This window comes from Lathyrus oleraceus, chromosome 3 (genome assembly GCF_024323335.1).
Source record: "Lathyrus oleraceus cultivar Zhongwan6 chromosome 3, CAAS_Psat_ZW6_1.0, whole genome shotgun sequence".
Lineage (NCBI taxonomy): Eukaryota > Viridiplantae > Streptophyta > Magnoliopsida > Fabales > Fabaceae > Lathyrus > Lathyrus oleraceus.
The window spans coordinates 351,739,140-351,752,960 of NC_066581.1; the positions used below are offsets into that span (position 1 = coordinate 351,739,140).

Here is a 13,821-nt window from a genome sequence, read left to right on the forward strand (position 1 = left end):
GGCTCCTTTCTCCTCTTCTCTGCCCTTTTCCTTTTTCACGATGCTTCTCTGTTTCACGTGAAATGTTTTTACTCCAAAATGGGACTTTTTCCTTAATTCCAACTTATATATATATATATTTTCCAAATAATAATAATCCAAAAATAATAATAATAAAATTTCCAATTATTTAATTAAATTAATAATTAAATTATTAACTCAATTCAAATAATTATTTTATTATTATCGGGGTGTTACAGCCCGCATGGATTCCATGCAAAAAAGTTCATACTCATCTATTAGCATATTAATGTTATAATCTTTAACGTGTCCAGTTCCTTCAAAAGGACTTGAAGAGTTTTCCACATAGTTTGTACACTCTTATGATATGAGAAAGAGTAATATACTTTAGAACTTAATGAGGAGATAAGTATATTCCTCGCCTTTAAAATATATGAAGCCTTTTTGGTTTCATCATAGGTCCAATCTTTTGGGAGTTTAACAGTATCATCGACTTTGCTTTAGGGATACAAGGCATGTCAGCAGCTACTACCCATAGATTCTTGTCAACTCACATTAAGTGTACATACATGTTTTCTTTCTAATAAGCATTTAAAAAGGGGTGCTTTACTGTACGCTCCCTTCAGATCATCGTCACCCATATTCCCATACTTTTGAGACCTTATCAAAAGACCAACTCTGAGGCCATTTGTTGGGTGAGAATATGGACAATAAACGATCTAGAGGGGGTGAATAGACATCCCAAGTTAAAAATTATTTGAAAATAAGTATGAGAACATTTTAGTAGAGTTTCAAAAATAAAATTGTTTTTGCTTAGCAGAAACATTTGGGCGAATAAAGCAATTATGCTTATCGATTGAAGTTAACACGAAGATACTTAAATAATTCACAATACAATCAAGACTGACAATCGAATTAAACCAAAAAGAAAAACTAGTTTTATATTGAATAATATCTCAATTGAACAAGTAGTGTTATCGTATGATTATCAATACTAATAAGATTCTACAACCACAGTTTTCCAAAATAAATACTGAAAAATAGATTTCTTCTTTATGAATCTTTTATTTGCACACACACCACTAACTGAAATCTATGCAAAGTCTTTACTCAAATTCTCTTCTTGAATCTTCCATCCCCCACAACCTGTTCCTAAGTCTTCGTCTGGGGCAATGTTTAGTCTAATCCACCGGTATCTTGAGTGTTGTCTTGTCCGAAGATTGAGAAAAAATCCTACTTTTCCTATAGTCTTTCACACATGACTACCAAAGTCAACCTAGAGAGAAAAACCTTTTTCTTTTTCACCGGAATTGTCAAAATCAATCACAACACCACATACTCTTGTGTACCTCTAAAATATTAACTAAATATTTAAAGAAATGTTAAATTCAAAATGAATCTCTTCAATCAATCATGAATCTTCAAAGATAATATTTGTATCCATGCAACAATGGAAAAACAATGAGATATAAGATGAAAGAAATTGTTTGCAAATCTTCAAGAAAGATTCAAAACTCTTTTGAAAAATGAGAGAACAAGTGGTTCGTGAGTTTTTAAATCATCAATGGAAGTGTATGTTTTCTAAAATTGTGAACAATTTTAGGAGAAAAAATTATTTATAGGTGTTAGAGATGAAGCATAAAAAGTATTGAAAATATTTTTGGAACAAAATTAATTTGTCCCAAATCCCTTAGGTTTTGATGATAGCAAAGTATTTAAAGAACAATTGGATGTACTAATGTGTGTTCAAGTGTGCAGGACCATACACTATAATTTCATGTAAAATCCAAGTATTGGTTCTGACTCAGAACATTCAAAGAGAAGCGTGAAGATCATATTCTGATGGATCAGAAGCTGAAGAACTGACTCTAAAGAAGTCATCTTCTAAAGAGGTCAACATTCAAAGATCAAAGCCTAAAGGAATCATCCTTTGAAGAACAGACTTTGGAGAAGTCTACTTCCAGTGATCAGAACCTGATCCAGTCAAAGCGCAAGGACCAAGGTGACACAGATAGGTGATTGTTCATCTCTGGACATACTTTATCACATGATGACCTAAGCTCTAGTTTCTTCATAGAGTGTTGGGATACAACTGCTAATTCCTTTTGTAGTAAAGTTTTTTCAGACCAAGTTTCACCTAACCTGACAGTTTGGTGAAACATCACAACATCTCCCAATGTCTCTTTTGAAGCTTCTCAACGAACTCTAATATGCTTCATCTTCAATGACTCTTTTTCTTCTCTATTTAAGAAGTTAAAAGACTTGAAGAATTTTTTTGAATATGCTCATGAACAATGCTTGACAAAAAGAGAAGTTACACTGTCAAAATAAAAGCATAAGTTAAACTTAGGATTTCTTATCCTTGTATATCTTAAAAATCAAGTGTATTCACCCGACTATCATTTATATTCTAGATATATTTTTAGAAGTCTCTTACTAAATGTTTGAGCAAGGAAGTCTAAAAACTTGTGTGCTTGAGCAAGGAAGTCTCATGCTCGTGTGTGTGAGAAAGGAAGTATCAATCTTGTGTTCTTGAACAAGGAATTCTCATACTTGTGTGTGTGAGCAAGGAAGTATCAAGCTTGTGTGCTTGAGAAAGGAAGTCACATACTTGTGTATGTGAGCAAGGAAGTCTCAAGCTTGTCTGCTTGAGCAAGGAAGTCTCATACTTGTATGTTTGAGCAAGGAATTCTCAAGCTTGATTCGACTCGTATGGTGTGTAATTTGAATCACACACCTAAACTCTTAAGTTTTGAAGTTCTTAAAGATATTTTTTGATTCTACTTATAACATGACTTGAATCAATCTCAAATATGGTTTTTATTGCAAAAAATCGACTAATTGACTTAAAACATGCAGTTCATACTCAAACATAAAAAGTTTGAATTATGTATGCTAAAAATATACGGATCTAAATTTTGATCTTAAAAATTGTGCAATTGAAGAGGAAACTTAATGATATAATACTAAAACCAAAATAAAGCTTAAGAGACAAGTAACAAAACCATCTAGCAGAGACACACATAGTCTCCCCCTTAATGTAACAAAGACAGGAAACTTAAATATCTTGTAGAGTAGTACATGAAGATATTTAAAGGGTATAATGAGAACCATCACCATTCGGAAGCTCTGATCATTGAAAGGTACATCACAAAAGAATTTATTGAGTTTTTTCAAATTATTTTTCAGGAATAGACTCTATAGGAATTCCAAAGTCTCGTCATGATGGAAGATATAAATGTAAAGGTGCTCAAGGTTTAAATTTTAAGTCAATGGCTCATGATGTATTTCTTAAAGTAGATTTGTATATATTAAATAACATTGGTGAAGTACAACCTTACTTATTCGCTCATAAAAGACTTATCAATGAAACATTCCCCCGGATGAGTGAAAATGGTATTCGACAGAGCATAACAAGAGCTTCATAAGTTGGTTTTATGAAAGGTTTTCTAAAGATGGGAGTGCATCTGAGAAAATTAAGTGCAGGTTTGGATTGACTTTTACAATCCCCAAAAGCACCAATACTCCATTTCAATGTGAATACTGTTCTTTTTTTATGTTTGAGTTTTTCTCCAAAATCAATTCTCCTCCTCCAAAAGCAACTATCTTCGAAGCTACAATTCCTAGATTTTGAGGTTAGTAAGAATCAATTATACATTTGTTATATTTTAGTTGTTACAACTCCCTTTGATTTTCCTTCTTTACCCTCCTTAATTTTCATAAATTGTTTCCTCCCTTTTTGCTTTGTATTATAATTTATTACCATTTTGGTAAGTATATATTCAAAATCAATTTTGATAAAAACTATTCAAACAACATTAACTAATAATAGTCACTTCTATATTATTGTATCTAAATATAAATAAATTATGCTAAACTCAATTCTATTAAAATCAATTCTATCAAACTCAATTTTGTCAAAATTAATTATGCTCACCGTCAATCCAAACACACACTAAATGGATCTCATATATGCCTAAATTTAATTGAATAACTTGGAATGAATACTACATTAGTATATTTTAATTCTATACAAAATCAAAGGATGATCATAGTACCATGTAAAATAGTGGGGTTATGATTGAGGTTGAATCCATGTATTTCTCTAGTTCCAAAGATAAGAATTATGTAATGGCATCTAGATTGTACTTTAGGGTCATTGAGAAGATTTTGGATATTGATTATGTTATATTTTAAGTGCCTTTATTTAAGTTCAATTGAACTGACATTCACACTATTATACAAATCGATGAATTAGGATTCACACGAGTTAACTTTCTCAATGCAGCTTATATGAATGAACCACTCATCATGGCATCCTAAGCAAAACAAGTTTTTTCATGTCACCGATCCATCTAACAGTAGATGGTCAATTTTTCTACAAGGAAAACAAATTCTTGATAGTGATGAAAATCAAGATTTAACTCTCGATATTTTTGAAACTCCTTCTTTCACAACACACATATGTACCACATATGTAGAAAATGATTCAGATGATATACATGCATGATATTCGTTATGATCACAAGAAGGGATATGGGAAAAACTAACAAGTAAATATTTTATATGACTTAGTAATTTACATTTATAATACTAAAATGCTCACTTTACTTGTGAATATGTTTTATTAATATTTATTTATTTTTAACATGTAAAGCTTTGGAGGGATATCATATGTTATATGGTTTTAGAAGTAAAAGGTAAAAATTTATTACTCTTAAAGTAAGTCGTATTATTCGTGACATTCATTTATTGAGATTGAATGATTAATGATTTTATTGATTTTTTGTTCTAGTAGTTGTTGTTGTTGTGTTAATAATAGTTTTAAATGTTTTTGTTGAGCAAAGTTAATGTTATTGTTGTTAGCAAAAAAGTTTAATCATATTGTTGTTGTTGAGATTGAAAGTTTAATGTTGTTGTCGTTGGGATCGATGGTTTCAAGGTTTAATGTTATTGTTGTTGTTGAAGGATTAAAGTTGTTGTTGTTATTGTTGTTGTTGTTGTTGTGTTATCCTAATTGTCTTTAAATGTCATTCAAATTATATATAGGTGTTTAACGAACGGAAACCATTCATAGAAGAAGACTTAAGGACGTCCGTTCAAGTCAGGAAATTTGGTTTTTGTCTATGTTGGTTAATCATTAGTTTTAATTTTGTTGTAAAAAAATAATGTGTGTTCTATTTTTTTGGCTTTGGTGCAAACAATGTATAGTTTTGGTACAATGTGTGTCATTTTGTTTTACAAATGTGTAATTTGTTCTGTTTCACAAAATGTACAAATTAGGTTGTGTATAAAAAATACAAGTTAAAACAATAAAAAAAATAAACAATATTAAAAAAAGGACTTTCCATCGGTTAGATCAACCAACCGTGATAAAAATATCCCCCTTAACATCTTTCACCTCAATTTTGCAGAAGAAACCGGAAGGAAAAATTAGTATCATCGCCTCGTTTCTGTGCTCGACATATGGGAAAAGTGGTGCACTTTCTAGTTTCGAATATACAAAAATGATATTGCTGGAAATTGAACCCATGACATGTGCCACTTTTTCCTTCGATAGGGACTCATAACCAAGGGAAAAATAGTGTGCTTTCAAGTGTTCCCCCCATCCTATGGCCCGAGGTGAAATGTGACGCACTTTTTATAACACCATTTGTTATGTCGCCCCTAATCGAGGTCAAAGTCATTTTTCAACCCAGTTAAAAGCCTTTTTTTCATAGTAGTGTGTGGCTCTTGTTTAGGACCTTGGATGGATGAGAACATTTTTTTCTATGTGAGATAGTTGTGGATGATAACCTTTTGTATGTGGTCATTCTACTCTCTCTTGATAGAGATAAGTGGAAGTGAAAGCATATAAGAGATTGTGTTTTATCGGTTTACTCTACTTACCATTTCCAGTTAGACGTCATTATCTCTTCTATGTCCTTTAATTTGATTGACAATTTGACTTTCGCTCTAATCTGAATCTGTTAGGCCCTTCTAAGGTTGGTTTTTTATTGGAAAATTATGCAAGATATACTTTTTTCAATGGAGAACTTATTTAAATGGGGTGATTGTTGATTCTAATGAGATCTTTTGTCCTTTGTGTAAGGTTTATGTTGAGTCGGTTTCCCATCTCCTTGTCACATGTGAGTTAGCTTTATCAACTTGGTATAGAATCTTTCTATGGTTAGGTTAATAGGTGGATATCCCTAATGATAACGCGAAACTGCATCGTATATTTGCCTTGATTTACACTCAAAGATCGTACCACTTTTGTTTATATTCCGATTATTCCGCAAGTATTCGAGTTATTTCTGCAGGTATTTCAATCTCCAAGCATAAATGAGCAAAATGTAGAAAAGGAAGAAAAAGAAGAAGAAAAGGAAGAGAAAGCAGCAGAAAAACAGCAAACAGCAAAACACAAAATTTGTTGATGTGACGACCGTCACATGGAGTATGACGACCGGCACGCCCAGCCTGTGACGACCGTCATAGGCCCATGACGAATGTCACACGGCCATAATTGACGCCTTGAAGCAGTCAACAGAAGCAACCAAAACGTGCCTAAATTCTCTCAACAAAACCATTTCCCCGTGGATTCCTCACTCAACCGAGTCATCCTTGTTTTTCTCAACCTCCATGACTTACTAGGAGATATAAAAAGGACAGAGGTTGGAAAAGTGAGGGACGCTGAATTTCTCTCTCTGCAATTTATTTTCTACAGCATTCTTAGCTTTCTAGTATTATTTCCCTTCAGCAACATTGTTTCCCTTATCACAATTCAGTTACCATTCCGTTTACAGTTTCCGTTTTTCCCTTTTCCCTTTCCGTTTTTCAATTAGCCAAAGTAGTAGTTTCCTACACCGGGGAACTACTACACTTTATTTAATTTAGTTTAAGCAATTGTATCGAAGAAGTAGAATCCTACCGACTTGTGGAGAACTGCTCAAGTACTTCAAGATTCGACGTACTCTATTTATCCAATTGCCAGGTTCTTATTCAATTATTATTATTATTGCTCTGTTATTATAATTATGTTTGCTGCACTGCTAATTTGTTTATGCTCGTCTGAGTTTGCGTTATTTAACATGTCCGGCTAAACTACCGGTATCAGTATGTAACAATTTAATTAGACGGTATTTAATAATAATCGGTGAAAGACTCTTTTTCTCAAATAATCTTTTCGGCTGTGGTTTTTAATTTAAATTTACTTAACTTTGTCACAAAAGTGAGAAGCTATTTAATATGATTTTGCCACGAGAGTGGGAAATTAACTAAGGTAAGAACCAACAATCGCGAGAGCGTGAGGCTTGAACTGGATAGTAAAAACTAGGCATTGATTTTAAAAACAGCGAGAGTACTTTAAAAGCAATTAGAACTTATCTATTTTCAAAAAGTATTTTTAACTTCAAATGGGACAGCGAGAGCATACATTCTGACTTAAAAGTATAGGCCGAATCAACAATCACGAGAGTGTGAGATAAAGCCTTTTAAATAAGTATTTTCTACTGAAAGAAATTTGGTATTTAAATTATACACCGGTGACTTACCGAATCCCTGACGATTAATGCGTTGCATACTGATATCCTCCTATTAATACTTTCTTAAAACTTAACTTCCCTTAGATTTAATTTTCTGCAACCAAACTTCTGAAAAATCATTCCCTTAGCTAAACATAGTAACGTCAGTAGCATTAGTTTGACCATCTGTCCCTGTGGGTTTGATATCTTTTAAAACTAAAACGACTGGACTGTGCACTTGCAGTCAAGTACCCGATCAACTATATTCTATATACAGTCACGAGATGTATCAAGTTTTTGGCGTCGTTGTCGGGGACCTGATTTAGTCAAATAGTGCGATTCTTTTGTTGCACGGTATAGACTAAGGTAAAAATAAAAATTAATTTTCTTTCCCTTATTTCCCCCGATTGTATGCCAAGTACTCGCTCACAAGGCGATAACTTAGCACCACCAATCACTGAACTAGAGCGTTTCTTATATATAAGACGTTGAATACTAGAGTACCAACAAAGGCACGATATTCCTGATATCTTCTTTCCTACTTCTAAACCAGAAGAAAAACCAACCATGTGTAACACCTCAAAATTTGCCCTCCTCTTCTTGGGACTAGTTTAGCATATTGTATTTCATGTTTTAGGGCATTGGGCATTTGCATATTGCATATCATGTGGAAATAAGAAGGTCATCCTCCTAACTCTTTCTCAGAAGATAGAGAGGTTGAGAGATTCAAGCCTAAGGGTTCTCATGGATTGATCACTAACCATCTGAGGGTTTGTGCTTCAATTAGGGTTTTCTTGGTTCTTCAAGGAGGTTGAGCATTATCTTTATTGCAAGGGTACATCATCATCATCATGTTTATGTCATCCTCAAGGGGTTCATTGTTCATGCTTAGATTCCTCTGGATTAGGGTTTTGACCTCTAGTCAACCCTAATCAGTGCCCGCCTGCCAGTCAGGGGTTTTCAAGGGGATGAGGTATTCTATTGAGATGGGGGTCACATGATCATTCTATTGAGATTATATGACCCAAGGTTCATTTTGAAGCAAATTGGCCAAGTGTTAGAGGCTCAAAGTCATCAGTGCATTTTCAAGAAATCTAGGGCCCATAAAAGTCAACAGAAAGTCAACTGAGGGCTAGGAGGGGGAGAAATGGTTTGAGACACTTCATTCATGTCCCAAATAAGTTCATTTGTCATTGCAAACACATATCTTGAAGAATTTGAGGTCAGATCAAAAGTTTCAAAAAATGGAAAGTGACCTGTAATTAAAAGTTTCCAAAAATGGAAAGATTTTGGTTCAAATTCAACTTGATTTTACATCATCAAAGAAGCCTCAAATGAATTTTTGTCCAACATGAAATTTGAATATCTTTCTCTCCCATTTCCAAAAAGTCCAAGATCATGAGTTTGTGATGAATGGTTGAGGAGATATGATCAAATCATTGCCAAGTGTGCTTGAAACTTCAAAAGGCCATATCTTTTGACTCATAACTCCAAATTGAGTGGCTCTTTTTGCATATTGCTCCTCATGACCTATAATTTCCAAATCTATCATGGCATGGCATGAAATTTCATCACATGATCATTTGTTCTTTCATGACCTTTTTGGAGGGAAAATGATAAATTCAAAATTGGTGCATTGTATGGATAAAATGACATTGCCATTGTGTGCATGAGGTGTTTTTAAGTGAATTTGAGCTCTCATTGGTTACTGTTCACGTATGCATGCTCCATACACCTCCAATTTTCCAAATTTGCTCACACACCTTATTTTCACTTAATCACAATTAACCAATGCTAATTAACATTTTCAGTAGGATTAACACATCATATAAATACATAATCCTAACAGAATTTGAGAGAATTCATCATTTCTAGATCTAAAACTTTTTCCCTCCAAAATTTTCTCCCAATCCAAATTCAAAATTCTTCCGCATAACATTGAGTTTTTCTTCCATATTCTTGTTCTATGATCTTGATTTAGTGCAGATCAAGCTTTGTTTGGAAGGATTCGTGTGGGAATCAAGCATGGCAAGTTCATGAAGGTGAAGATGGGAGTTCAGATTTGAGCAAGATCTAAGCAGTTCCAAGCCTCAATTCATTCATCAAGCTTCATAACAAGTGCTCAAGAGTGGATTTGCACACGTGCCAAGCCTTGAATCACCAGATTTCATTGTTCTGCTCTTCAAGAGGTAAGAACTCGAGTCTCTCAATTCTTCAAATAATTGCCATAAAGTTGTAGATCTATTCTTGCTGATCAATCTGATATAGATTTCATGTGATTTGGTTAAGAAACCGCTGAGATATAGTGAATTAAAGTTTGACATGTCAAAATGTTTTTGATCGATTCTCAAGTTTCATGATGATTTGGCCTTGGTTAATGATTGATCTGTAACCTACATTGAAAGAGCTTTCTGTTGATATCATTTTTATCGAATTCTGGAAAAAAAATTGTGTTGATGATACTGTTCATCCACCGTCTTCATGAAGAAGACGGTGGTTTCCACCGCTCTCAGTCGCGCCTGTACAGGCTAGGGCTAGTCTGGTTCATTCATGAATGAGGCACTGTAGAAGCGCCCGTTGCCACAGACTCACGCGCTCGATTCCTCATTGTTGCATTTGTTTTGTTTATTTCATTTTGACGTGGCTCCTTCGTGGCACACTGGTGTCGCTTCCATTGACTTTGTCCATGCAAGCCTTGACTCTGATGTGGCTAGCCACATCAGATTATTGAAACGGAGCGTTTTGAGGCGCACGGTTCGATCCTTGTGGAAGCCTTTGCCATTTTCTTCAATTCTTTTTATTATTTTCATGGTATTTCAATGTTTATTTCATTTTTTCCATGATCTTCAAAAATTCATATCAATTTGAAAAATGATCCAATTAATTCCAGGTTTTTTGCTACATGATCCTTGAAATGTCTAGAATTTTATGGTTTTGATTTTATGATTTTACCATTTCTGGATTTTGAATTGTGGTTGATTATGTGAACATGTATGTCTTTGTGACATTACCTCATTCTTTCTATCATAAGGTGCTCATACATTATCCAAATGCCATGAAATTTTGCATGATGATTCTTAACATGTTGATGGATTTGTGTGGTTTTATTTGGCATTTTTTGCTATTTCCTTCACTGTTTGGGACACATAGACTTTAGGTGTGACAATATGTGTCACACAATTTGATGTCTAGCTTGTGAATTTTCATATCCATATCAAATGAGCTCCTCTGTTTATGATTTTTGGCATGATGATTGTATTGGACATGTTGTATGCACATAAAAATTTCCAGAATTGTTTGATTCATTTCTGTTTTGATATGGAATTTTGATTCTTGATGATCATTTGAATGCTTTGAAATTATCTTTGTCTTCTCTTGCTTACTACATGACTTTGCTTAATGCTTTTGACTTGGTCCTTTTTAGGACATGTTCATGATTGTTTAAATGAGCTTTATGTTGAGTTTTAGCTTCTGTTTTGACTTTTTCTCTACCTTTGACCCTAGGCTTTGCCTTAGGGGTTTGAACTCACAATTTGAGCTTTGAATTTCAGGATCAAGCATTCATCTCCATGGTTGATGTTGCTTCCTCATTTGAGTTTTGCTATTTGCATTGTTTACTAACCCTTGGTTATTTTGTAGGTCTTTTGATAGTGAATCACTTGTGTTTGCCTCTTGTGGCTTACATGTTATACATATTGGGATTGTCTGTCTGTTGTTATCTGTTAACTGTTGGTTGTTTGTCTGAGTATCCTACTGATGGTTTAGATTTTCTTATAGGTACTTTAGCCGCTTTAACTCATTCTTTGAGTTGCTTTGCTTTGCTGCTGGTTGGCATACCACTTAGGTAACTTCCTTAACTCCATGTAGTCTGGAAGACCTGTCATGTTATTTTGGCAATCACCTGTCTGAAGCCCCCCTTAAGAGGCAATGTTTGTGCTTGTTTATCTTTGTGCCTTGTACATGTAAAGACCTCCTAAGTGAAGAGGCATTGGCAGATAGAAGGGATGTGCAATCCATCCCCTGCTATTCAGTTGAGTCTTTCATCTTGCTCGCACTACGTGCTGATGCATTTTGAATAAACACCCAAAATCTTGTTGTGTCAGTCATGTGGAATAGAGTTCCACATTCTAGACTCCCACACCTTCTTTGCCTTGAGCTCACCCAGGCTGGGTTAAGAGCTATGAGGTCTAAGCCTCATCTCCCATTTCATCTGCTCACCCTGACAGTCAATGTCAGTGGTTAAGAGCTTCTTCAGAACCCTTCCAGTGCCGGCTTGTTTGTCGAGGTTGATATGACCCCTTGACTAAAGCCCAACCTTGTGTGAGCCTCTTGTTTGCGTATAAAGCGTGATGATTGCTTGTGTGATTGCTTCTGGTGTTTACCTGCTTTCCACTTCTCACCTCCTTTTCTGTAGGAGTCGTACGTTTAACTTTTGAGGAAGTTGAACGTATGTAGAGTTAGGACTTGAGTTGACTCACTTCCTGTGTGAGTCAAACTCTTGATTAGATACCAAAACCTAGGGCTATTATGGATTGTATGACAACTATTAGGCTCGAGTCAGTCTCCCAATTAGTTTGTTTTTCCCTTGGTCTCTGGTTAGGAGAAAGTTTCTCCCCTGTTAAGGGGAACTACGTCGCCCTGATCCTCATACCAGATGAGGTACGTAGGCAGGAGATCGTGCGAGATCTCTCCGGGCGCCCTTTTTCTTTTTGTGTGTGTTTTGCTTGACAACTATTAGGTCCGAGTTCCCGACTCCCTTTTAGTCTGTGTGTTCAACTTCTTTGTTTCTTCTGACGTCTCAGCGTCTTCTTGGTGTTTGCTTGACAGCTATTAGGCTCGAGTGCCAGACTCCCTGTTAGCTTGTCTATTTGATAACCTTTTGTTGTGTGTTTGGAGTTGGATGTAAGACCAGCCATTGGCATTCTGTTTCCTTATTTGTGTTTGTTGTTTGGAGTCTGATGTAAGCCCAGTGATTGGCATTCGGTTTCCCGTTTGTCTGTTTGTTTGTGGAGTCAGATGTAAGACCATTGATTGGCTATCCGTTTCCTGTTTCTTTTGTGGAGTTGGATGTAAGACCAGCGATTGGCATTCTGTTTCCATTTGCGAGTTTCTTTTGACGTCTCAGCGTCTTTGCGTGTGTTTTGTTTCGGTGTGCGTTAGCCGAACTACGGTAGCTCTGATTCTCATTCCAGATGAGATACGTAGGCATAGGATGTGATATCCTAGCGAGCCCGTTCCCCATTTCCCCGAACTATGTTGACTCTGATGTTTGTTCCTGACAAACCACGTAGGCCCAGGATGCGACATCCTGCTGAGTCCGCTTCTTCCGTATTCTTCCACCTGTGTTTGATTCCAGTGTGTGCATCCTTTGAGCAGTTATTTAGCAACCTTTCTTCTATTCTTCTGAGCATGGATCCCGTCGAGTACGACGGACGTGAGGGGTGCTAATACCTTCCCCTTGCGTAACCGACTCCCGATCCTTGCAATCTTCGGTCGTAAGACCATTTCCTTTCCAGGTTTACTTCGAGCGTTTCCTTTCCCTTCTTTGGGATAAATAACACACGGTGGCGGCTCTGTTTGTTGTGTCTTTTCCCGCCGGTTGTTTTTCGCGTTGCGACACCATGGCTGAAGAAGGACCACAGAATCGTCCTCTTAAGTTCTACGCTACCCCGTCCTAACAAGAACCTCACAACAGCATTGCTGCCCCTGCTATCAATCGAAACGATTTCGAGCTGAAACCCTCATTATTATCAGTCGTCCAACAACATCAATTTGCTGGAAATCCTACGGACGACCCTAATGAACACCTGACTAAGTTTGTGCAGTACACAGACACTGTAAAGGCGAATGGTGTATCTCAAGATGCGATAAGATTACGCCTCTTTCCTTTCTCACTAAGAGATTGAGCTTGGGCTTGGTTGCAATCCTTGCCATCCAACTCCGTTACAACATGGGAAGAACTGAAGAACGTTTTCTTATCTCGATATTTTCTTCCAAACAAAACTGTTATGTTGAGAGCTCAAATTAACGGATTTCGATAAAAAAATGTAGAATCTCTCTACGACGCGTGGGAGAGATGCAAAGACATGATGAGGATATGTCCACATCACGGTCTCGAAGACTGGGTGATCATTCACACATTTTATAATGGGCTTATGTATAACACAAGACTGACAGTAGACGCTGCCGCAGGCGGTGCACTTATGGACAAGCCATACAACGAAGCCTATCAACTCATTGAAAACATGACCCAAAACCTTTGCCAATGGGGAGGTGAAAGAACTCCAGTAGAAAAGTCCCAAACAAAGAGTGGAATGTA

The 13,821-nt window shown here is 35.9% G+C and overlaps 1 non-coding gene across 1 annotated transcript; it reads right to left on the reverse strand.

Annotated features, from left to right (window-relative positions):
• Positions 1-13,510: 13,510 nt before the first annotated feature.
• On the reverse strand, positions 13,511-13,617 carry LOC127134084 (small nucleolar RNA R71). The gene has a single exon (XR_007807857.1). It is a non-coding gene; the product is annotated as a small nucleolar RNA R71 (small nucleolar RNA).
• Positions 13,618-13,821: the final 204 nt, after the last annotated feature.